At 43.0% G+C, this 22,789-nt stretch overlaps 1 pseudogene; it reads right to left on the bottom strand.

The window, feature by feature from the left end:
- Positions 1–13,791: 13,791 nt before the first annotated feature.
- LOC127003948 (5S ribosomal RNA) lies at positions 13,792–13,910 on the bottom strand (annotated as a pseudogene).
- Between the last annotated feature and the right edge of the window lie 8,879 nt (positions 13,911–22,789).

Genomic DNA, 22,789 nt, shown 5'->3' with positions numbered 1-22,789 from the left:
GCGAGAAAGAGGAGGATAACACACTCAGACAGCCCCCACACACACACACACACACACACACTCCCAAACATTCACTCAGAGAGAGAGAGAGAGAGAGAGAGAGAGAGAGAGAGAATCGATGCTTATGTATTATCTTGTTACCATAATCTTTAACATACCGCAGTTATATTATTGTTATTATGTTTCTTAATATTATTATTATTATTATTATTATTATTTTGAATTTTTTGTGATAACATATGATAATAAAAAAAAATAATAATAATAATAACAAGAAGAAGAAGAAGAAGAATGATTATAATAATACATAAGAGGCGAGAAAACTGGGCTAGAAAAAGAGCGACACAAAAGAATGCAAATGATTGCCTAGTAGTAATTTTAAGGAAATCATCTGTAATTCATTTTCCATGGCTTTTACACACAAACAGATCTGGAATGTAGAGGTCTTTGGGTGCTATCAGAAATGCTATGAGCACAAAGCTATTTTCCAAAACATGTGAAATAAGTGCAATTGGTAGGACCAAGTCGCCTTCAACCACATTCTCTCTCTCTCTCTCTCTCTCTCTCTCTCTCTCTCTCTCTCTCTCTCTCTCTCTCTCTCTCTCTCTTACATTCTTTCTCACATTCTCTCATTCTCATTCTTTCATTCTCATTCTCTCAATCTCATTCTCATTCGCTCTGTCTCATTCTGTCTCTCATTCTCTCCCCCATTCTCATTCTCTTTACCTCTCTCATTCTCATTCGCTCATTCTCATTCTCCCTCATCTCATTCTCTCACTCATTCTCATTTTTTCTCTCGATCTCTCATTCTCATCCTCTCTCATTCTTATTCTTATTCCCTCTTTCTCATTCTTTCTCTCTCTCTCTCTCTCTCTCTCTCTCTCTCTCTCTCTCTCTCTCTCTCTCTCTCTCTCTCTCTCTCTCTCTCTCTCTCTCTCTCTCTCTCATTATCATTCTCATTACCTCTCTCTCTCATTTTCATTCTCTATCATTATTTTTCTCTCATTCTCATTCTCTCTCATTCTTATTCATATTAGGGGGCTTCGTGGTGCAGTGGTTAGCACACTCGATTCACAACCGAGAGAGCCCGGGTTCGCTTCCCGGGCGGAGTGGAAAAATTTTGGCGGCTTTTCCGATACCCTACGCCCCTATCCACCCAGCAGTAAATGGGTACCAGGTGTTAATCGGGGGTTGTGTCCCGTCTCCTGGGATTGTTCCCTTCTATAATTCCTTCCCCTTCTGTCTCTCCGGCATATGACCACAGACATTGCGCCGACTAAAACGAAACTCCTTTTTCTTATTCTTATTCAGTCTCTCATTCTAATTCTCTATCTCTCTCATTGTCATTCTCTTTCATTCTCACTCTTATTCTCTCTCTAGTGATGTGGGAACCGAGTACTTTCTGCAAACCGAGTAATTCGGTTTTGATTACTCTTCAAAACCGAGTAAACCGAGTTCTGAATGATTACTCAGGCGACAGCTAGGCGGGCACCAGGTCGTACAGGGATGGTCAAGAGGCTAGGGGGGGAGGTCAAAGGGCTGAAAGAGATGAAAATTGTTCATATTCGTCTGAGGACAAATGACTTTAATAAGATAATGTCTAACATCCCATCTGAAATTCAAACAATATTAATTTTCCTTCTTATTTTCAAAGAGCTACGTACAGTACTTCGATCATTCATGCTCGAAATAAAACAGAAGGCTCTAGGACCACAGATTATAAGACATCTGTCGATATATGAGGCAGCTAATCAATACACAACCATATTCCGCGCCACCAGTGTTGCGTGTATATATATATATATATATATATATATATATATATATATATATATATATATATATATATATATATATATATATATATATATATAATTTTTAACTGCAGTTAAGTTTTATTTCCCAGGCTGATGATCTATAATGTGACTTGCCAAATTCATCATCCTTGCTTTATTAATCCATCATCGATCGATCGATTAATTAAATCTCCCATATTTTGGGGGGATTAAAACGATCAAGTAACTGAAGTTAACTGAGTAGTACTCACTCAAATCCAAGAACCGAATAAAGCGAGTAGTACTCGGACCGAAACTCACATTCCTACCTCTCTCATTCTCATTCTCTCTCATTCGCATTCTCTTATTCTCATTCTCTCTCATTTTCATTCTCTCATTCTCATTCATTACCTCTCTCATTCTTATTCTCATTATCATTCTCATTTATCTTCATTCTCTCTCATTCTCATATTCTCTCTCTCTCTCTCTCTCTCTCTCTCTCTCTCTCTCTCTCTCTCTCTCTCATCTTCTATTATTTACTTCACTCATTTTTTCATCTCTGGTGATCAAGCCCTCTCCGCCACTCCACAACCGTTTCTCTCCCTAAAAACATGTAACCAACCCCTCTGAGTAATTGGTGCCTGACCTGTATGTTGCATTTTCTCCATTGACTGATTAATATACATCTAACAATGACATGCATGACTGTGTAACACAATTGGTTGACGTTGAGTCAAATATAGACTATTTGCGTATGGGAATTTTTTTTCCTTCCTGCCCCAATACTTCCTTCTGTTTACTCGTAGTGAGTTTTGATCAAATCTGAGACGCTCTACCTAGAAGGCTGTACATGCTTCTACATTAAAAGTAAGACCATGGTCGATATATAATGAACATTATACAGAGGAAGCGTGAGGGATCAAGGCGCGTGTGGAACATTTCTTCTCAGCTTCTACGGAATAAAGACAAGGAAATGCTGGTGTTTTTCTATTAAAACGTGTACATACATCTTTAGTGCATATACTGCAGCAGTTGAATAACTAAAATTATATGGTATATGGAAGAATTATGGCATACAAGCTCATTTACGCGGACGATCTGGGAGCGAGAAATGCAATGTTTTGGGTGGAATTGCTAGCTCCGCCCACGGGATAAGCTCCGCCCCCCTACCCACCTTGCTTCACCCATGGAGGTAGGATTAGGAGGAGACGGCGCGAGCTGGGTGAGGTGTCCCAGGAAAGTGAAGCCAGTTTGCCCGTGCTGGCCAACGCCCAGGACTGGCAGGATGGCCGCGCCAACCCTTAGTATCAGTAGCTTTATTAATTTTTTTTATCAATTGTTTCGCTATCTGTTAAGGTACTACAACTTTTTCTTTCTTGCTTCTAGACTAAAACATTTTTATTATTATTTCAAGTACTTTTCAAATTAATATTTAATTGTATTAAAACAAGTACTCATGCGCGAAAATAAGTATTTTCAGTGCGATGAGCTACATACTAGAAATACAAATATCCGTACATGCATTAACGACCATTTTTCAAGTAACCTAAACCCTGATTTTATATTTTTTTGTGGATAATAAATGTTCATAGCACAACTAATAATACCTGATTTATTAGTTAATTGTAAAGTACATAATTATAAAATCATTCCATCCTAAATTTAACAAGAGAAATTGAAAGTAGGTTTGGTTTGTATTTATTGGCCACTGATATGAATAAGTTTGGTGTACAACTGACGGCTCCTTACCTTAACATTACTTGCTAATTTATTAGTTATCTGTGTAGCATCATACTTAAACCGTACCTGCAAATATGTTTCAGCAACTGCCTTAAAACTAACAGACGCAGGTGGTTTTCCTGAAGGTCTGTGTCATATACATGTGATTAGTTATGGTGGGGAATATGTTCTTTTGGTTGCAATAAGCCAGCACTGAAATAACTAACTTACTAATAGCCCCCTGCCCTAAATTGTTGCTTGACACTCTTTCTCTGAACAGTTTTTCTGAAGTGATACAAATATCAATAACACCATCAGAAGGATATACCAAGTTTCCTCTATCCTTTACTTTAACTAGTGAGTGAAGGATCAACTTTCACTTGTCGCATATAACTAAGATTTTATAATAAGTGTTAAGGAATGCCTATATTGACGATAGAAGTTTATTTTTTTTATCTATATTCACCATTGCTAAGACAACTACTTTTAAGAAGATTTCATTCCATAATACCTAATAAGAAGCTATAACACCACACTCAGTAGGCTGAAGTCTGTAGTTTAATAATGAAATCTTACTCCATTTATCAGTTACTGCGTAGTTTATCTTCACCTCAGTTTAGTTTTAGATTACACCTAATATTACTTAGTTGTGAAATGTAAGTGTAGGGTATTTTTCCTTATCAAACCTCGCGCTGCAGCCGTATGCAGCACAGGACACTGGCATCGTGAGCAGCCCGCGAGGCACGTCCACACACAGTCCATTGACTGACGAATGACTGAATGCAGTGATTCATGTCTACAGTGAGGTCTAGGTAGGGCGCAGTCAGGTCAAAGCTAAGCCTAGGTGAGGCTGGGAGCGGCCGACAACCTGCTTCTTGCCAGTCCCAAGATGGCGGACTCTACTTCACTTTTTCCCACCGCGCGCTGCCTCCTCCTAAACCTACCTCCATGGCTTCACCTAACAGTGAAGAGCGACCCGCTGAGGGCCGCTCCATCCAAGGGTCAACCCGCACGGGCAGAGTCAGATGGACGTTGAGCTCACCACCCCCGTCACCATTACCACCACCACCACCATCACCACCACCACAAACGCCACCACCCTCACCACCACCACCACTACCACCACCACCACCATCACCACCACTACCACCACCACCATCACCATCACCACAACAACCACCATCACCCTCACCACCACCACCACCATCTTCACCGCCACCACCATCACCAATATCACCACCTCCACCATCACCACCACCGACATCACCACCACCACAACCACCTCCATCACCACTACCACCACCACCATTCTCACCACCACCCCACCACCACCACCACCACCACCATCATCATCATCAATATCATCATCATCACCACCATCATCATCACCACTACCACCATCAACTACCACCAGCTCCGTGGTGTTGTTAGTGCAAGCATCCATAGCAACACCCACTCCTAGTCGGCCACGTGCACAAGTTAGTGGCATAACTTGCCGGGTCAAACGGATGAAAGTTTCTCCTTCGCGTCCCTTCTCATATTCCCCTCCTCCACCTCCTCCTCCTCCTCCTCCTCCTCCTTCTCTTCTTTATCTTCCTTTTTCTCCTGCTCCTTTTCAACAGAGGCGTAGCTAGGGTTTTCAGCGCCCGCGAACAAAGTCAGTTTTCCCGCCCACTCCTGGCCACCTTGTGACAAAGTATGAACCACAAAGGGGTCCGTCATGGTTTCCCGTAAAGTTTATAGTTTTAGAACATGGAAAACCTGCAGCCTGTGGCATACTTTTGCGGTATGAAGAGGATGAATAAAGTGGAATAAAGTAGATATAAATGAATAACAGAGAAGGTCAGAATCAAGACACAAGAAAATATATATGAAATTCAATGTAAAATTATTTTGTACTAAAATATTAGTCAAATACATATAACATTGTGAAAGCATAAAACATTGCTTTGGATATAATAACCTAAAAAATTAACAAAGTAAAAGAAATAGTTCGATGTAAGGCTTTAGATGTAATTATGTAGCTTCAAAGATAAATTCTCCTTGCTTCTGCAGCTGCAAATTTATCGATTAGTTCCTCAAAATTTATGCTGTCAGTAACCTCCCTCTCCACACTCAGCAAAGTCAAGGCTGACAATCTTTCCTGTCCCATGGATGATCTCAGGTAGGACAATATAAGTTTTAACAGTCAGTAAGATCTGAAGACCAACTCTCAGATTTGGAAATACATCATCCCCATACTGCACAATGAAGCGAAGCAGGTCCTCTGGTGTCGAAAGCTTAACATGAGCCCTTGCCTTGAGTAGCATTCGGCAGTACATTATTTCACTGAACATCTCAATTTCTCCGTGCATTTAAGAGGGGAAAACATTTAATTCTGAAATTCATTCGTGATTATGTAACATCAATTTGGCGTCCCTAGATGCTGCGCCCTGGGAGAAATGTCCCTAATCACCCCCCCCCCCCCCACACACACACACACACCCCAGCTACGCCACTGCCTTTTCAAACTCCTACCGGTTCACCTCCTTTCGATCGTATGGGAGTGTACTACACTCACACTCTACACTACACTCAGTGTTGTCCGTAGTGGGGGCGGCAGCTATGAATGTGACCTTTACCCGTATATACCAGCTGTTCCTAGATGTCTTGGTACGTTCTACTCCATTTTTTTTCCCTGTTAATGTCTGCATTTTCTCAACTGCGTTCAGCAACTTGTTAATAAAAACAATTAGTTAAACATTCCAAACATTGTAAAGTTGCATAACTTCTCAGTCTTTACTCAACCAAACACAGACTATATATGGCCCTGGCATGAAGTTGACTATCTCCAATATACCGATTCCTATCTTATCTCCTTATACCGCCACCCTCATCCCCATCCCTTAATTTATGTCTATAAATTTCAGACTCTCTCTCTCTCTCTCTCTCTCTCTCTCGTGTGTGTGTGTGTGTGTGTGTGTGTGCGCGCGCGCATTTGCTTTTGCACAGTGACCCAAGAGACCGGCTAGATATCCTTAAAAAAAAGTCTCGAAGAATATCTTTATTTTTTTTATATTTTTTTTTTATTTTTTTTTTACTAAAATTCTAGATGGTGACCACACCCAAAATTTGGTTAAACATGGAATCGGCATGTGATCTGATTGTGTCTAAGCCCAATTATTCTCACCAAAGAAATTCAACAAAAGCAAAACCTCGGCACCAGTCATTTCTTACTATCATAACTTTAATATGACATACTGTCATATTGTGGAAATATATATGGCGATTAATTTAAAAGGGCCTAGTTGTGCCTATACCCATATTTAATGTTACAATGAAGCAAATAAATGTAGGAGTATCACACTAACCCATTATGTTGCTGATCAACATCTAACCATGTGAACTGCAGTAATATCGGTTTAAATTGGTTTAATTAGCACAATATTAATGCACAATGCAAGTAACAACATGTTTATGCAACAGTAATTATATACAAATGCACTTTACCTCCAATCAAGTATGGGGTAAATATTATGCATGAAGTAAAGCATCGTTGATATCGCTATAATAACTAAAGATAACTAAAGAATCTATCTGCATTATGTTCTGTTTAATCATCAAACACATTTGTACATGAGCAACATAGTGTTTTTGCACGAGTCCGCTTTATAGTCACAAAATATCATTCTGAACTGTCGCCCTGGAGCAGCAGCACGATCAGTTCCGATTGATAGTTCCGCCTTCAGTTTCCACATAAAATCTAAATGATCATGATCATTGCCATACCGAAGCGGACGTCTTATAGGAATGCATGAAAGAAGGGCATTTTGCATTACTATTTTTGGATGAAAGGTGCTAAATTTGGTTTAGATAAATGTTCCTTGCGAGCTATCATCTGCATGGGACAGAGGTAACTCGATTTGTCAAGCAAGCAGAACGGTCAGTATGTAATTACTGATAGAAGAGAGAAAAAGAGGCAGCATTGCTGCGAAATTTAAACGATAGAAGACTCGGTAAGATGGGAAGTTGATGAAACGCAGTCTTTGATATTGCTCTGTCGAAAAGGGCTGTGTGTGTGTGGAACCCAACCACACGAGATGCATATTCAATATAAGGGCGGACAAGGCCCTTGTATATGGATTGGATCTGGGAAGAGGGAAAAATGATGGAGACGTTATAGAACGCCTATCTCGAAAATAAATATTTAGCCAAAGATGATATATAAATTTTTCGGTTAAGATTTTGAATTAAGGATAAACCAAGAATGTTTAGGGGACAGCTGAATGTCATCGATGAATAGGGGTTTGATGTTTGGAATACTGTGTCGATTTGACAAATGGAGAAAATGAGATTTTGAAGTATTTAAGAACAGTAAGCCCTCTGTCCCATTCATAAATGAGAGGAAGATCAAAGGTCAAGCGCTTTTCAGCCTTCATTTATTAATACTATAATTCCTTTGGAAGGGTCTTTTGCTGAAAGATTTTGATTAATGCAGAGTAGTCGTCGGTGTAGGAATGAATATAGCAGTTTGTTTTGGGAGGATCATTAATTAATGAACGATAGAGGGAGAGTGCGAGATAGAGCAGAGTCCTGCATAACACCACAGTTGATAGTTAAGGGGTAGAACAGTGACCTTCTGCTACAGCGGAAACAGAATGCCCAGAAAGCAAAGTGGAGAAAATGAAAAAGAGGGATTAAATCAGGAGGTAGTTTGGAAGCAAAGATTCGTGCCAGACTCTGCGGCAAAGGCTTTCGAGATCTCTGAAGCCCCGTTTACACTGTGCCGACTCTGGGCCATGACAGCCGACGACTCTAGGGTACACGAGGTCTTAGGTGTTGATGTGAAAAAGTCGGGCTTTTTTAATTTTTTTTTACAACAAAGGAGGCAGCTCAAGGGCACAAAAGAAGGAAACAATAATAAAAAAAAGCCCGCTACTCACTGCTCCTAAAAAAAAAAAAAAAGAGGTGGCCGAAAGAGAAGTCAATTTCGGGAGGAGGTGTCCTGATACCCTTCTCTTGAAAGAGTTCAAGTCGTAGGCAGGAGGAAATACAGCGTGAGGGATGAAAGAGTGAAGATGCTGGTTAACTCTTGCATAAGGGGTTTGGACAGTATAGGGATGAGCATGAGTAGAAAATCGTGTGCAGCGGGGCCGCGGGAGGGGGGGAGGCATGCAGTTAGCAAGTTCAGAAGAGCGGTCAGCGTGGAAATATCGATAGAAGATAGAGAGGCAACATCGCGACGGAATTTAAGAGGTAGAAGACTATCAGTAGGAGGAGGAGAGCTGATGAGACGAAGAGCCTTAGACTCCACTCTGTCCAGAAGAGCTGTGTGAGTGGAGCCCCCCCACACGTGAGATGCATACTCCATACGAGGGCGGATAGCAACTGCGGGCATGTCTTGAAAGAGATCTAGAAACGGTCGCTGGATGCTGAGCTGACGTCGGGAGGGGAGTGTGGGGTCGTGAGGGTTAGCGTGAAAAAGTATTCCATGCTAAACATCCGAGACAAGAGTCGGGGGCAGTCGTCAAGACTGTCCCCTCCCGGAATTGACCTCAATTTCGTCCACTTCTCTGAACCCTTTTTTATAGGAGCAGTGACTAGCGGGCTCTCTTTTCATTATTGTTTCCCCCCCCCCTTTTTTTTTTGGCCCTTCAGCTGTTTCCTTTGCTGTAAAAAAAAAAAAAAGCAAAAAAAAGCAGTGGTAGGGGTAGCCTAGTCGTAGTTCGTAAAAGCAGTATCAGAGAGTAGTAGTAGCTGTAGTAGTTGTAGCAGTAGTAGCAGCCTCTTCATTCATCGACCTCAAAGCCCTCCCTTCTCGCAAAGTGCATGATGTCAGTCTCACTTTTTGAAGAAACTACAAATGTGTCACCGTTGAGTACTCGAGCAAGGTTTTACTGAACGATGAGTCAACTTTTCAGTTTGGTAGAGTGAGACGTAGCAAGCTTACGTGTCCTTTACACATTATTCTCCTTGATCCCCGTTATCTGTTAAGACTATCAAACATCCACACTCAGTTATGATTTCGGGTTGCTTTACTGGAGGGATAAGGGGGTGGGAGATTTCATGTGATTCTCAAGAAAATTACAATGACAAAATTTGTTATATTAAAGTTCTTCGTGACCAAATGACTAATATGTGTAGGATCCAGACTTGCAATTAAATTATACAATGAGCACGCCAAAGAGGGTCTTTCAACTGTCAGAGAAGATAAAAGGCTTTATATGAAGGTAATTCATCTCCGTAAGGGTTCTCAAGACAAGAATTTCATCGAGCAGAGGTCTTAGATAAAGCATAGACCTCTAATATATACCTTCTTGAAGTCATCATAGTCATTAGATTGAACGGAATTCAACTTGATTAATGCAGAAACCTTAGTGATTTCTTGCTGCACCGTTTACAGTTTGTTTTGAATGCAATTAATAAAATAATTAAAGTAGGTAAAGTAGGCAGGCCAGACACCTTACCGCAACGGGCAGAAAGTATTGTCACTGGAATATATGTGGGAGAAGGGGTGCTGGAAGCCCATCAAAGTCATTCTCGTGTCTCCAATGTCCACCTACCAATTGTTTCAATATTATTAACACCAGAGAGCAGTTCAGTATACTCTTTCAGGACAAATTATCTTACTTTCTACACCAAACTATATTCACATGACTCACATAAAATTTCCTCTAAACCTGTGCTGAAGAAGAGTGATCGCTGTATCCCTTCAAACTGCCTTTCTCTCTCTCTCTCTCTCTCTCTCTCTCTCTCTCTCTCTCTCTCTCTCTCTCTCTCTCTCTCTCTCTCTCTCTCTCTCTCTCTCTCTCTCTGAAACAGTCCTTAATAGAAAATTTATTGAACATCTATCAACTTCCAACCTTCATTCCGATCACAAGTACGGATTTCGCACTGGGAGTAATACTGATACTATTCTTGCTTTCCTAAATGTCTCCGGGTCATCTTCACGTAGAAGGTTTGGTGAAACTTTTACTATTGCTTTATACACCTGAAAAGTTTTTGACATAGTCTGGCAAAAAAAATAATAATATATACCTTTGTCTGTACCTCCAATTCCAGTTTCCTTTCAGGCTTGTCTATTTCCACTGTGGCTGACGATCACATCAACCCTATTTTTGACACCAATGGAAGCATCTCAAGGGAAAAAGATGTCAGTACGAGCGGCCAGAAGAGATGTCAATAATATTGGTTGAAGGGGTGTCTTGATACTCCCCTATTGAAATAGTTAAATTTATAGGCAGTGGGAAAGACACAAGAAAAAAGATTGTTCCAGAATTTACCAGCGAAATGTACGAAAGAAGGAAGATGCTGGTTAACTTTTGCATAAGGGATTTGGATAAAATATGGATGAGCTAGAGTAGAAACCTATGTGTAGCTAGGACGCGGGAAGGGTGGAGGCATGCAGTTAAACAAGTCCAGAAGAGTAGTTAGCATGAACATATCTATAGAAGATAGAAAGAGAGGCAACATTGCGGCTGTGTGTGGAACCCTACCCCCACACACATGAGATGAATACTCCATACCAATAATCTGGTTTTCAGTAGGGCTCTGCCATAGACTCCGTATCCTTGACGGGTGTCGGCGATACCGCGTGACCGGCACTAGTGGTAATGGTCAGTATCGATTGATCATGAGTCTTCTCGGCACTTGGTACCGGTACCGAGTGCCGACTGAATCGATTCTTCTCGGCACTGGATACCGGTTCCGAGTGCCGACTGAATCGATTCTTCTCGGCACTCGGTACCGGTACCCAGTGCCGAGAAGAATCGATTCAGTCGGCACTCGGTACCGGCACCAAGTGCCGAGAAGACTCATGATCAAACGGTACTGACCATTGCCAATAGTGCCGGTACCGATTGGATCTGACGCTCGGCGGCGCGCGGCCTCGCCAGTCGCCATGCGATATGGGCCCTGTGGAGACGAATTATGCCTTGAATGTTGTGCTGGCTGCTGAGTCACTGCCTCGCTGACCGTCTTCCCAAGTTACTACCATTTTGTCCTGCTTTTCGTTTCCATCATAGCTCTCGTCTCGATTATTTTATTATTGGGTTTATTTATTGGATAATATTTCATGTCCGATTCTTTTTTTTTTAGGATGCTAATATATATTGTTATTGTTATTAGACTATGAGTACATCCATAATAACTACGTATACATGCTATTTTTTTTTTCGAAAAAAATATTCACTTCATTCAGGAGAGAGAGAGAGAGAGAGAGAGAGAGAGAGAGAGAGAGAGAGAGAGAGAGAGAGAGAGAGTTTTCTTTACAGAAAATTTATTTAGGAATTTCATCAGACGTCATTAAAATAAAAAAAAACTCCTTTGGGTATCGATACCTGTACTAACGGTACCCGAGTTTTCGGTACCGCTACTACTGGTACTCAAATTAACGGTACCTGCCCATCCCTATTCGTTACTAACCGACTATGCGCGAGTGTTGCCCGTCTATCCAGCGAGCTGTTGCGACAAAGCCCTCCCGACACCCGTCAAGGATACGGAGTCTGTTGCTCTGCTCTATCTCGCAATTTCTACTGTTCATCAAACATCTTCCTTCGAAAACGAAGTATTATATTCACTCCTATGCGGATGTCTATATTCTGCATTACTTAACATTTTTTTACCTCAAAATCTACCAAATAGGAAATACAGAACTCAGCGATGGACTATAAAGAAAGTTCTTTTAGATGACGGGTTAAAATGTGAGGGGGGTGGGAAAGGGGAGAGAGGGTCACAAGCTGACCCATGGCTGCTAAGAAGTGCCGTGACACATGTCTGACCTCGGTGACGTCTGTTTGTGTGCGTGTGTGCGCGCGCATGTGTGTGTGTGTGTGTGTGTGTGTGTGTGTGTGTGTTTAATTCACCACCACGGTCTGATCACGTGTTGGACTCGTAATCGCCAGCAGGTACCCTCCCGACATGAGCAAATGCTCTTTATCATCGATCTATGGGTACTGCCAGGACCTCACACACCACACACCCCATCCCCCTTGCTCAAGGGGGTCAGTAACCACTCGTAGTCAACGGAAAGAATCCGGCCTGAGCGGGCTCGAACCGCCGCCCTGTCAGACCGTGAAGCCTGGCAGCGCAGCGCTCTAACGAGTTGCGCCACGGAGTACATACGTATAATGGTAATATGTCATCTGCATTCTAGAATGATAATATTGTGTTAATAAAGACTAAGATTATGTTGTGTTCTTCATTGCATTTTGGGAATAATACAAAGTTCGACTCTACACTTTACGGGTTTGCGATTTATGCAGCATACTTCGCATTTATACCTCCATGTTTTTAGTTTTCACTTGAAGATTCTGGCACTTATTAATGTTAAAGGACATTTCACATTTAATAGACAATGAAGAGATTGTACATTACTTTTCCAGGCTCTGTTCTGGATAGAGAGTACCGAACTACTAATCTTTGTATCATAAGCAAAGTTAGTACAGAGAGAGGCGGTGGCTGACTTGTCACCGTGCGGGCGAGGTTTTCCGGAGACCTAGCTCCGAGTCCTTCTCTCTACTAAAGGCTAACAATATTCAGTCATCGCCGAGTGGCCGAAGAAAACCCACATGCTCTCTTGTTACACCTGTCAGTCGTGACTAGTGAAACTCTCTCAAGAGGATCAAGTGGGATCGGTGGGTTGCATGAACTAAGCAAGAATGGTAAAAGTAAAGGTAAAGTTGGGAGCATACGCTATAGCTGAGCGTGGCGGCGGTGCTCATCTCCTTCCCGTTGACTTTTTTGAGCATGGGGTGGGAGAGCACAGCGCCAATGTAACATCCGGGTTGCAACATTTTACCTTTTCCACGTTTCCCCAGGTATTTATTTATCGACCATCCCGACTACCGACTGCCCAGGCCGAGAATCGAACCCAGGACTGCAGATTCGTAGTCAGGGACGCTAACCACTGCACCACGGAGACGCGTTTAATGGGAATAATGACAATAATGGCACCCATGTAAAATAGAAAGTATTGGCGTTAAGGTCCGAAAGTTTTTTCTTTTTTTTTTACATTTCGCCCATGGCACCGGCAGCTTTTTTTTTTTTTATATACTTTTATGCTGTTGATCAGCCCCAGTTCGTTATGGTGTAGGAAAGTGTTTTTAGTGCCACAATCTTACTTGGCTCATGTTGTCCCTAGGAGCTCATCTTTGATCCTCTTTTAAAAAGAATCTAGAGTCCATGTTGATAGGTGGTCATCAGGAAAGCATATGCGTAGTCTTAGGCCAGCACGTTTGTAGTGGCGGGCGGGACGCGAACCTGCGTCTTCCTGAACACCGAGCCTGCACGTTGATCACTCAGCCACCACGTCCCAAAAATTTTACAGCATCTGGCATTCCCAGGCGGTCATCCATCCAAGTAATAACCAGACCCAACGTTGCTTAATTTCGCTGATCGGAGTGGAAGCGATGCTCTCAACGCGGTGTGACCGTGGAATGGCCAATAAAAATATATAGATGAATTTTTGAGTCCAGTATCGATATCACTGATATATATTATGAACACGGTCTAGTGGTTTGCAAAACTAGATATGAATTCTCGGGCCTGGGTACGATTCCCGGCCTGAGCAGTTAGCCCGCAGCCTATTAGAATAGACAAGGTCATCTTATTTACGTTCTACCCCTGACATGACATTACCGAGATCCTGGAGCGAGGGGCGGACCTTCTCTCAGTACACTACACCGTCTCTCTCTCTCTCTCTCTCTCTCTCTCTCTCTCTCTCTCTCTCTCTCTCTCTCTCTCTCTCTCTCTCTCTCTCTCTCTCTCTCTCTCTATATATATATATATAATATATATATATATATATATATATATATAGATATATATACATAGATACATATATACACACACACACACACACATACACACACACACACACACACACACGCAAACACACACACACACACACACACACACACACACACACACACATATATATATATATATATATATATATATATATATATATATATATATATATATTTTTTTTTTTTTTTTTACAACAAAGGAGACAGCTCAAGGGCACACAAAAAACGTAAACAATAATAAAAAAAAACGCTACTCTCTGCTTATAAAAAGAATTAAAAGAGATGGCCGAAACGGGTCAATTTCGGGAGGAGAGGTGTCCTGATACCCTCCTCTTGAAAGAGTTCAAGTCGTAGGCAGGAGGAAATATAAATGAAGGAAGATTGTTCCAGAGTTCACCAGCGTGAGGGATGAAAGAGTGAAGATGCTGGTTAATTCGTGCGTAAGAGATTTGGATAGTATAGGGATGAGCATGAGTAGAAAGTCGCGTGCAGCGGGGCCGCGGGAGGGGGGGGAGGCATGCAGTTAGCAAGTTCAGAAGAGCAGTCAGCGTGAAAATAACGATAGAAAATAGAAAGAGAGGCAACATGGCGGCGGAAATTAAGAGGTAGAAGACTATCAGTAAGAGGAAGAGAGCTGATGAGACGAAGAGCCTTAAACTCCACTCTGTCCAAGAGAGCTGTATGAGTGGAGCCCCCCCACACGTAACATGCATACTCCATACGAGGGCGGACAAGGCCCTGTATATGGATAGTAACTGTGCGGGGGGAAGAACAGGCGGAGACGATACAGAACGCCCAACCTCGAGGAAGCTGATTTAGTGAGAGAGATTTGAAGTTTCCAGTTAAGATTTTGAGTTAAGGATAGACCGAGGATGTTTAGTGTTGAAAATGGTGACAGCTGAGTGTTGTCGAAGAATAGGGGATAGGTGTTTGGAAGATTTTTTTTTTTTTTTTTTTTTGAGGCATTGAAGGATACAAGGTTCCTTTACCCCAATCGGTAATGACAGTAAGGTCTGAGATTAAGCGTTCTGCAGCCTCCAGCCTGGAGTCATGTAATTCCTGTTGAGTGGGTCTTGTGTTGAAAGAAGTTGAATAATGCAGAGCGGAGTCATCAGCGTATGAGTGGATAGGACAGTTTGTTATGGAAAGAAGATCATTGATGAATAACAGGAAGAGAGTGGGTGATAGAACAGAGCCCTGTGGAGCACCACTGTTGATAGGTTTGGGGGGAAGAACAGTGACCGTCTACCACAGCAGAGATAGAACGGCTGGAAAGGAAACTGGAGATAAAGGAAAAGAGAGAAGGATAGAATTTGAAAGAGGGCAGTTTAGAAAGTAAAGACTTGTGCCAGACTCTATCGAAGGCTTTCGATATAGGCTTTCGATATGTCTAGCGCAACTAAGAAAGTTTCACCGAAACAACTAAGGGAGGATGACCATGAATCAGTTAAGAGAGCAAGAAGATCGCCAGTAGAACGCCCCTTGCGGAACCCATACTGGCGATCAGATAGAAGGTTAGAAGTGGAAATGTGCTTTTGAATCTTTCGGTTAAGGATTCATTCAAAAGCTTTAGATAGATAGGAAAGTAAAGCTACAGGGCGGTAGTTTGAGGGATTAGAACGGTCACCCTTCTTAGGCACAGGCTGTACGAAGGCAGGAAGGAAAGGTAGATGTTGATAGGCAGAGGCGAATGAGTTTGACCAGGCAGGGTGTCAGCACGGAAGTACAGTTTTTAAGGACAATAGGAGGCACTCCATCAGGTCCATAAACCTTCTGAGAGTTGAGGCCAGAGAGGGCATAGAAAACATCATTCTTGAGAATCTTAATAACAGGCATGAAGGAGTCAGAGGGGGGATAAGTAAGAGGAATATGCCCAGAATCGTCCAGAGTGGAGTTGTTACAGAAAGTTTGAGTGAAGAGTTCAGCCTTAGAGATAGATGAGACGGCAGTGCTGCCGTCTGGGTTAAGAACAGGAGGGAAAGAGGAAGAAGTGACATTGGATGAGATATTTTTGGCCAAGTGCCAGAAGTCTGGAAGAATTAGAGAAAGCAACTTGTTGACATTTGCTATGGATAAAGGAGTTTTTGGTAAGTCGAAGAATAGATTTGGCACGATTCCGGGCGGAAATGTAAAGATTATGGTTATATATATATATATATATATATATATATATATATATATATATATATATATATATATATATATATATATATATATATATATATCGATGGAGGCATACGCCGGGGGGCCCGTCGCCTCGCCCACCCTACGACGCCAAGCCCGGGAGTCCCTCCAGGTGAGTCTCCATGCAGGCCCTCTTCCCAACCTTAGTACCTCCCAGCAGGATCTATCGACTTGCTTAATCCACGAACTCCGTGGGCGTCCCCTTGGCCTCCTCCACTCAGGATTGTCTCTTACCGAGATAATTTGATGAGCCAGATCAGCTTCAGGGTAACGTGCCACGTGCCCGTATAGCCGGAGTTGGCGATGACGGACTCTACAAGTAATATATGTCGAATCAGTCTCACGGAGTAGTCGCCGGTTTGACACAAAGTCATTCCAGCGATATCCCACAATTTTGCTTAGACATTTAATACCAAAGGCATCAATGCACCTCTCCAAGTCCCAATTTAGTGTCCATGTCTCAGAACATAGAGCAAGACAGGGAGCACAAGGGACTTGAAGATCTAGATCTTTGTCCTTCTGTACAGGTATCGACAACGCCATATACTCGTGTTGAGCGAGTCCATAACACCGTGGGCCAGGCCAATCCACCGTAAGACTTCCTGGCGAGACTCACCATTGTTATGAACTACGCAACCATGATACGTGAAACTTTTTGAGATCTCAACGTCCTCACCACCCGCATGGACAGAGTGTACTGTTTCATCTAGCAAGCTTCCAAACACCTATACCCTGTCTTGGCCCAGGAGATCTGAAGTCCCAAGGGCTTCACCTCGTCTTGCAGTGCCTCGAGAGCCATCACCAGAACATCCAGCGACTCCGCCTGGATTACTGCATCATCGGCAAAAAACAAGGTCAGTGACCCTGGTATTGCCAATGGATGCACCGCAATAACTCTGGTCCACAACTCTGTCCAGTACCCAGTCCATACAAGTGTTTAAAAGCGATGGGGCAAGGACACAGCTCTGCCTCACTCCCGCATTAACCGGAAATAAGCTAAACAACTCTTCCACACACCACAGCACTCTCTGTCCCAGAATAGAGGCCAGTCAGCAAACTAATAGTCCGCGCAGGAATCCCACGGAGTCGCAAGAGATCCCAGAGTGCCTCGCGATGCACTGAGTCAAACGCCTTCTTGAGATCGACATAGGCTGCAAGTATCCCCTGTCGAAACTCACGTCGGTGCTCCACCAATACGCGAAGCGCTAGGATACGGTCAGTTGTTGACCTACCAGGCGTGAACCCAGACTGTTCAGATCTCTGCAGCTTCAGTATGTGGCTGCGAATTTGCATCAGCAATATGTGGGCAAGCACCTTGCCTGGGACACTGAGCAATATAATACCACGGTAGTTGTTGCAGTTCTGTCGGTCCCCTTTCCCTTTCCAGATAGGGACGACCAACCCCCTTTTCCAGTCAGGAGGAATGATACCGGACTGCCATACGGCAGTCAAGACCGCAAGCAACCCACGGATCATGGCCTCACCTCCAGCTTTGAGCAGCTCCGCACTGATGTTACAGGTGCCAGGTCCCTTTCCACCCCTCAACTTTGCCACAGCCTCTCTGACCTCAGTCAGAGAGGGTGGACTTTTGTCGATGGGTGGATCAGCATCCGCCCCTTGCAACCCAGCAACTGGAAGCTGCCCATTTGGAAGGACCGCCATGTACAGCTGCTCAAAGTACTCAGCCCAACGAGGCCTCTCCCCATCCATGTCCGATACGAGAAATCCATCAGCTGTTCGGATAGCGCTCAACTGAGAGCATCTTCAGGGCTCTGTAACCAGGTCGGAGGTCATTCGCATTTAAATGGCCCTCGACTTCCTTAGCGAGACCCCTGACGTACCTCTTCTTGTCTCTCCTCAGGAGAGCTCTAGTCCTATGCGACAGAGCCCTTTATTGGTCCTCCTTCCCAGCAAGTCTGTCAGCGCGACTCTTCTCAATATTCTCCAGCGTGTCCACCGAGGCAAAGCCACTCTTAGATCTCGGGCACTCTCCAATATGCTCCTTGGCAGCTTGTAGTCTCACGTTTGAAGGTATCCCACAGTTCTACAGGGTCCTCCAGGAATCCAGGGTGCTGCGCACATCAAACCGATTTGAGACTGTCGCTGCATACTTCTGAGCACATGCCAAGTCCTTCAGCCTCTCGAGATGGAACACAGTAGTGTTGCATCTCGAGATTTTTCTTAACCTGACATGAAGCTTGAGTGTTGCAACAACAGGCCTATGGTCAGTTGCAAAGAACTCAGCCCTTCGATAAACCCTGCAGTTCTGAAAGATCCTCCAACAAATATTTACGAGGATGTGGTCAATCTCCTTAGCTACCCCTCCGGCATCGCTATACCAACTCCAACGGTGTAGCTCTGGTCTCTGGTACCAGGAACCCGGAATTCTCAACCTTCTGGAATTTGCAAAATTCAGGAGGAGAGAGCTGTTGATGTTCCTGGTACCAAAACCATGAGGACCAACACATAGCTCGTAGCCAACGCTGTCAGTGCCAGTAGTAGCATTGAAGTCGCCCAGGACAATGAGTGTGTCCTGGGAAGGGCACTGGTCTAATACCATGTCAGGTTTGGCGTCGAACATTTCCTTCTCTTCAGTTTCACGCATTTCGGTAGTAGCGTACACTGCAACAAGAGACATGAAGCCCAGTGTGTGCTTCAGCCTCACTCGCATTATAAGCTCATCAACCGGAACAACCTCAACCACAAATGACAGCAGTTGGCTGGAGATGCCCATAGCTACCTCTTTGAGATAGAAGCCATTGCTCATGCCGGGCCAGGAGAAGGTGTACCCCCCCTTACTGATCTCGCCACTGCCATGACTCTTCGTCTCAGAGAGTGCCACTATGTCAACCCTCAGCTCACTGAGCTCATGTAATAGGTAGGGCAGTCGATCATCGTCCGAGAATTCAGATGTTCCAGGAGCCCACACGCAGAGCCATCCGAAGGTTAACCCCGGGCCTGTTTCTGCGGGCAGACGCAACCCCTACACAACCTCTGCCACGTACAAAACAAAAAAAGGGGCTGCGGAGCCCTTCCTCCTTCAAGGTGCAGAGGTCCCGTAAGCTTTGCCCTGCACCCGTCACTGACTGCAGGCTCCGCGGATAGGGATGCATCGTGGAAGCCTGCCGCGCGGCTGGCCCCCCCTGCAAGACCGGATCGGGGTCGAGGCACGCACCCCGACCCCGATCTCTACTTTTAAAATTGTTTTTGGCTAGGATATTTTTTGTGGGGGGAGGGGGGTGCAAACCCCTCTCCCGAATCAACCCAGATTAGGGGCTGGACTGACTGCTCACCATAGGGCAGGGACGCAAGACAGCTGGGAGGATTATTCCCCCGGATACCCAAAGAAAGAAGCATATACAGGAGAGAGAAAGAGGGGAAAGACAGCTCAGGGAGATTGAGGACGCTGCATTCCTCATTCAGATAGACTTGCCCCTACCACACACACACACACACACACACACACACACACACACACACATACATACAGTATATATATATATATATATATATATATATATATATATATATATATATATATATATATATATATATATATATATATATATATATATTCTTATGGACCTGAAGGAGTGCCTCCTATTGTCCTTAAAAACTGTGCTTCCGTGCTGACACCCTGCCTGGTCAAACTCTTTCGCATCTGCCTGTCAACATCTGCCTTTATTTCCTGCTGGAAGTATGCCTTCATACAGCCGGTGCCTAAAAAGGGTGACCTTTCCAATCCCTCAAACTGCCGACCTATAGCTTTACTTTCTTGTCTATCTAAAGCTTTTGAATCAATCCTTAACCAGAAGATTAAAAAATATCTTTCCACTCCTGACCTTCCATCTGATCGCTAGTATGGGTTCCGCAAGGGGCGTTCTACTGGTGATGTCCTTGCCTTCTAAACTGACTCTTGGTCATCCTCTCTCAGCCGTTTCGGTGAAACCTTTGCTATTGCGCTGGACATATCAAAAGCCTTTGATGGGGCTGGCACAAATCTTTGCTTTTCAAACTACCCTCCTACGGTTTCTTTCCTTCTCTCTGTACCTTTATCTTCAGTTTCCTCTCTGACCGTTCTATTTCTGCTGTGTTCTATTTCTGCTGTGGTAGACGGTCACTGTTCTTCCCCTAAACCTATTAACAGTGGTGTCCCGCAGAGTTCTGTCCTATCTCCCACTCTATTTCTGTTGCTCATTGATGATCTTTTTCCAAAACGAACTGTCCCATCCATTCTTACGCCGATGACTCTACTCTGCATTACTCAACTTCTTTTAATAGAAGACCCACCCAACAATAACTAAACGATTCCAGGCTGGAGGCATCAGAACGCTTAGCCTCAGACCTTACTATTATTTCCGATCGGGGCAAGAAGAACCTGGTGTCCTTCAACGCCTCAAAAACACCTATCCACTCGACACAATCTTCCAAACAACTATCCCCTATTCTTTGACAACACTCAGCTTTCACCTTCTTCAACACTTAACATCCTCGGTCTATCCTTAACTCAAAATCTCAACCGGAAACTTCATATCTCTTCTCTTACTAAATCAGCTTCCTCGAGGCTGGGCGTTCTGTACCGTCTCCGCCAGTTCTTCTCCTCCGCACAGTTGCTAGCCATTAATAGTGGCCTTGTCCGCCCTCGTATGGAGTATGCATCTCATGTGTGGGAGGGCTCCACTCACACAGCTCTCCTGGACATAGTGGAGTCTAAGGCTCTTCGTCTCATCAGCTCTCCTCCTCATACTGAAAGTTTTCTACCTCTTAAAGTCCGCCGCCATGTTGCCTCTCTTTCTATCTTCTATCGATATTTTCATGCTGACTGCTCTTCTGAACTTGCTAACTGCATGCCTCCCCTCCTCCCACGGCCCCGCTGCACACGACTTTCTACTCATACTCATCCCTTTACTGTCCAAACCCTTTACGCAAGAGTTAACCAGAATTTTCATTCTTCCATCCCTTAGACTGGTAAACTCTGGAACGGCCTTCCTTTGTCTATATTTCCTCCTGCCTATCACTTGAATTCTTTCAAGAGGAGTGTATCAAGACACCTCTCCTCCCGAAATTGACCTCTCTTTTGGCCGCTCATAACTTTTGTCTCTGTAGGAACAGCGATTAGCGGGCTTTTTTTTACACCTTTTTTTGTTGCCCTTGAGCTGTTTCTTTAGCTGTAAAAAAAAAAAAAAAAATATATATATATATATATATATATATATATATATATATATATATATATATATATATATATATATATATATATATATATATACAGTCGCGGACAGAAGTGAAGACAGATTTCAGAACAATTCAGTCAGCTGGCGAAAACTGGCAACTAATATGTTTGAGTACCGGTAATACCGGTCCTGACAACTCCAGTACCAGTAGTACCGGTACCATATATGCTGTCAGTATGTATAATAGATAGGAAAAGTTGGTGCCAGAACTTTGCATATATCTGCTGTTAGTGTTATTAGATAATTAGTCTTTTCATAACACCTATATACTGATTTTTTATGTAGAAAGTAAGTACTCAAAGAGAAAGGGCCGGCACACTCCAGTACTGGTACCGGTACTAACGATGGTGACGCACGCAGAATGGGTCATTCTTTATTATTTTTTTTATTTCATATATTTATTTATTTACCTACTTATTTATTTATTTATATATTTACACACACACACACACACACACACACACACACACACACACACACGAACTATTAGGCTATTGACATAATCCTTGTAGGATGTGTGTAGCCTAGCATCGTAAGGTGTTCTCTACATAGTAGGATCATTTTCCATGGCGCCAGCCGCATCATTATATATATATATATATATATATATATATATATATATATATATATATATATATATATATATATATATATATATATATATCATATCAAAATATAAGGCTAATAATAACTTTTATAAGATCATGTGTGTAGCCTATCATCCCAAGGAGTTCTCCCAACACTGAACGATAACGTTTCTTAAATCTTCGTCCATTGTTCTTCCACACTCAATTAGTATAATTTTACCATACGAGTTAAAATCATGTGCAAGTATTAACGTTGATTATTGATTTTATGTTAAGGTTGGTTAAAAGAGTTGGACATTATAGTAATATAAATAGCGGAAAGATCAGCCATTGGTAGTTGCCAGAAAGCAAAGTCAAATTAATGACATGATAATTGTTTTAGCATTAAATGGATATTTTCACCCCCAACAAAGTACTGTTACCTTCTTTTATCTATAAACAAGTGTTTTTATCAGGTATTTTACAAATTTATTGCTTGTGAATCAAATTAAAAAGGAAAACTC

Source organism: Eriocheir sinensis, chromosome 26 (assembly GCF_024679095.1).
Source record: "Eriocheir sinensis breed Jianghai 21 chromosome 26, ASM2467909v1, whole genome shotgun sequence".
Taxonomy (NCBI): Eukaryota; Metazoa; Arthropoda; class Malacostraca; order Decapoda; family Varunidae; genus Eriocheir; species Eriocheir sinensis.
The sequence above is the reverse complement of the archived record's forward strand: the minus strand, read 5'-3'. Positions and strand labels throughout refer to the sequence as shown.